The sequence below is a fragment of the Alternaria atra genome (genome assembly GCF_907166805.1).
Source record: "Alternaria atra isolate CS162 genome assembly, contig: 32, whole genome shotgun sequence".
Lineage (NCBI taxonomy): Eukaryota > Fungi > Ascomycota > Dothideomycetes > Pleosporales > Pleosporaceae > Alternaria > Alternaria atra.
The window spans coordinates 82017-86591 of record NW_025091331.1 but is presented as its reverse complement, the minus strand read 5'-3'; positions in this window follow the sequence as shown (position 1 = coordinate 86591).

Sequence of the window (4575 nt, the reverse complement as noted above, 5' to 3'; positions counted from 1 at the left end):
TGGACACACTGATACTGTGAAGCCCGCCTAGCACTCGGTCAGATCTTTTTCATACCACTATTTGAGATGACCTGAAGGACAGTTTTCTTTTCAAGCGCAGTCTTTTCTTCAGCAATGGGCGCTGAAGCATCGGTATAGAGCTGATAAAGGCGAACGAGCCGCTCACTCTTTGGGATCGGGGCTTACGTAGAGTAGACGATCATGGAGAATATCGCAAAGGTACGGACAAGCTACCAACGACTCGCGCGACTCGAGTAGTCTTCCCGATATTGTTACGGATTTCTTGAGGAGATCTTTGTTCAAATGCACCACCAAAACTGTGGGACTCGTTAGCGTCGATTGCAACAAGCAGTTTCGGCGTGCAAGTCAGCTACATAGTTGTTGCACAGGAAGTGTGGATGCTGGTCAGAAAATCGGGTGGTTTACTGAAACTCGATTCCATAATTCGTATATGCGTATTAAGTTGCCCTGAGAGAGAGGTCAGCGAAGATCGTTGTGTAGGTAACAGCAGTTACTAGAGATTGTACAAGCCAGTAGGATGATGCCTCCTGGCTTGGCCATGATGATCCGCGCTCGCAGCCGACGCGACCGTGTGCACACCACGATATTCAGACGCACGAAATATACGAGATAGCTGTAGAGGAAGACGGGTTTCCTAGAAGCTAGGCTTCGGCCCTCAAAACGCCTCAATGAAGCTCTCACGCCTCGTAAAGCAGCCTGAGAAACACTGCAGACCTACTATCCCTCCATGCGTGGCGGAAAAACCTGCGTGGCGGCATGCCGGCAGTGCTCCCCACCACAACAAAGCCAACCGGAGCAGAGAGACGTAGAGAATCTCGGGATAGAGACCTTAACCTCAAAGCTTTCTCTGCACTTCGTCTCGTCGCCTACAAGTTCCTGCTTAGCTAGCAATACCACAATGCGCTGCTGCTATGCACGACAGCCCCGCCTCGGACTGCCTCGGACGCGCTAAAGGTTCAACGCATGTATCTAAGAGTCTGTCAAGCTATACAAAGACATGTAAAGAGTGTATCCCGAGCGACGTTCTATAGCGTTATAGGTTGTGGCGCTGTTGTGCAAGTCTATTGCTCTGCAGAGCAGGATCGACAACTAAGGCGCACTACCTGCAGGCCGTACAGAAACGCCGCAAGTAGCTTAGCGGTATACTATCCGCGCTGATGTCAGACCCTTGTTACGCGAGCCACCCGACTAGCGGCAAAGGCGAAGGCTAAGCCTAAGGCTAAGCATGACTCGCTCGTGCTGGAATACATGCTCAAACGCCGCACTAGACTCCACCCACGCCTGTTTGGGAGCGGATAGTAGTATAGGCAGAGGCTTATATACAGTCTGGCAGCAGCGTCAAAATTGGCTTAGAGTAATTTGTACAGATAATTATACAGGATCTTTTATCCTTATCGCGCAGACGACTTCGAGCTTCTAATGCCTATCTTTGCTAGCCCGCGTAGCAGCTTCGACCCTTTGCCTGTGCGTGCACTTTGGGTGCTACCCGCTATTGTAGGAGAAACAGCAAACTGGTGCTGCTTGTGCGATGCAAGCGCGTTGGCATAATGCTGGTGACACGCACGCGTGGTTGGGTGGTCTTTCCTAAGTACAGCTTCGTACCCAACGCATGCTCTCTCGTACAAAGCAAGGGCTTCGTTGTAGCGACGCCGATGTGTGAGGAGGTGGGCAAGACAGTATATGCTCATCAGCGTGTCGGGGTGCTCATGCCCCAGCACCTTCTCACGCCGTGCCAGCGTCTGTCTGTGCACCGCCTCCGCCTCTTCGTACTTGCCATGCCTGTTGAGCACTTCCGCCAAGTTGTTCATGCTCGTCAGCGTGTCAGGATGCTCATGTCCGAGCACCTTCTCCCTCCGCGCCAGCGTCTGTCTGTGCATTGCCTCCGCCTCTTCGTACTTGCCCTGGCTGGTGAGCACTTCCGCCAAGTTGTTCATGCTCGTCAGCGTGGATGGATGCTCAGGCCCCAGCACCTTCCCACATATCGCCAGCGTCTGTCTGTGCATCGCCTCCGCCTCTTCGTACTTGCCCTGGCTGGTGAGCACTTCCGCCAAGTTGTTCATGCTCATCAGCGTGGATGGATGCTCATACCCCAGCACCTTCTCACTCCGCGCCAGCGTCTGTCTGTACATCGCCTCCGCCTCTTCGTGCTTGCCCTGGCTGTCCAGCACTCCCGCCAAGTTGTTCATGCTCGTCAGCGTGGATGGATGCTCATGCCCAAGCACCTTCTCACATATCGCCAGCGTCTGTCTATGCATCACCTCCGCTGCTTCGTAGTTGCCCTGCCTATTGAGCACGTTCGCCAAGTTGCTCATGCTCCCCAGCGTGGATGGATGCTCATGCCCCAGCACCTTCTCTTTCCGCGCCAGCGTCTGTCTGTGCATTGCCTCCGCCTCTTCGTACTTGCCCTGGCTGGTGAGCACTGACGCCAAGTTGCCCATGCTCGTCAGCGTGTCTGGATGCTCATGCCCGAGCACCTTCTCACTCCGCGCCAGCGTCTGCCGGTTCATCGCCTCGGCCTCTTCGTACTTGCCCTGGCTGTTGAGCACTCCCGCCAAGTTGCTCATGCTCGTCAGCGTGTCTGGATGCTCATGCCCCAGCACCTTCTCACTCTGCGCCAGCGTCTGTCTGTCCATCGCCTCCGCCTCTTTGTACTTGCCACCAAGCTGCCTAGCCAGCCCTACCATCCCCATGCTGCTCAGCGTCTCCGCATTGTCTTCCCCAAGCTCTTCACTCCTAACCTCCATCGACATCATCGCCATCTCTTCTGCCTCGCCTGCTCTCCCTCGTTGCCACGCGTACCATGCCGCCTTGTACAGTAACAGCGCCCACTCCTTTAGTGGCTCCCTGTTCTTCGGCCGCTGTGCCAATGCCGCCCGTGCGTGTGGAAACAGCGCCTGGCACTTCTCCCAGTTCTCGTGATCTCCCGTCGGCAGCTCTGCGCACAGGCTCGAGATAAACTGCTCTCTCCACCTGTCGAGCTGCCCTTCGCCCTCTAGCCACGTGCGCGTCGCTAGCTGCACTAGGTTGTGCATCTCAAACGTGCTCGCATCTCTCGTGACAGTAACAAACGAGTAGTCTCGCAGGGCTAGCACGTCCTCTTCGAACCCGTCGTCTGCTGTGCTGCTCTGGCGGCGGAGCAGAGCTTCCTGGATCCCCTGTCGGTCGAAGAAGCTCATCAGTGACAGCAGGCCTGCTGCCGACTGTCTTGTGCTCCGTATGTGGTCGAACGAGATCTGCCATGTTATTAGGACAGAGTTGCTGGCTGACTCGTCTCGGCGAAGGTGGCCCGCTTCCTGGTTTAGCAGACTTGTCTTCCTGCTGTCGCTCTGTCGGTACTCCTCGAGGTACTGCTGCACCGAGCATCGCGGCGCTCGCTCTCGGATGTAGGCCGCCGCCTGCACGAGAGCAAGCGGCATGTAGTCGAGCGTCGTCGCCAGCTTAGCGATGCTGTCATCCTCCTCGTCTACATCTCGTAGCTTCTTGCGGAATAGAGCGCGTGCAGCTGCATCGTGCATCGGCTCGATTGGTATAATGTCGCTGTCCTCTACGACCTGCATTGCTGCGCGCTTTGTCCGGCTCGTCACCAGGACGGAGCCATGCCTGCTTGAGGGGATGTATCTTGATAGACGCTGTTGGAGAGCGCCGCCGTCTGTCTGAGAAAGCACAGCAGCATCGTCCGCGTTGTCGAGGACGAAGAGCCACCGTCCGTTCTTCTCGTCGCGCAGCCAGTCGTGCACTAGCTTGAACACGTTCGCTTGCGGGTCTTTCCGCCCGCGAACCTTGACTTGGTCGGCGATCTCGCGGAAGCTCTGCTCGAGTCGCGCTGTGTTGCTGGCGTGCGCCCAGAACACCCACGTGTCCGGCGACTGCTCAGCGGTGCGGTAGCAGTGCTCGATGGCCAGCTGCGACTTGCTGTGCTCACGTTAGATGCGAGCGCCGACCTTAGCCCCTTCCGCCGCACTTACCCCACCCCGCCGAGGCCCACCAGCGCGACTCGCGATGCTGGCGCACCGCATCGCTCGCGGATCTGGTCGAGCAGCGTTCCGCGATCTACGAAGTCTAGATCGCGACGGAAGGGCACGAAGCAGGAGGGTTGTGGTGGAGTCTCGGGACGTTCTGCACAGAAGAGCGCCGTCAGCACAGTGTCGGTCAGAGCGGGAAGCGGGCGGGCACTTACCAGGAGCGTGGATGTGGGTCTCGATAGAGCCCGAGTTGTATCCAACCTGCAACCCTTGGTTTCCTGGGCCTGTGAACGTGGTGGTGATGCTGGGGAAAGCCATTGCGCTGTATGTGACAGCGGCTGGGTTTGCGCGTTGTTGTAGGCTTTGCGAAGCGGCACAGTTGCCCCTACGCATAAGGCTGTGTCGCCGAGGCTGAAGCAGGGCTGTCTCAGCTGAACTATTATGGCGAACTAGCGCAGTCATCAGTGCATGCCAGAATAACACGAGCACTACTTCATGTACATCTATCGCGAGATTGTCTTTCGGCAACGTGACCGGTTTTATGGTATTTGTTGTCTAATAATGTTACATCAATACATCGTCGCTACTGGTG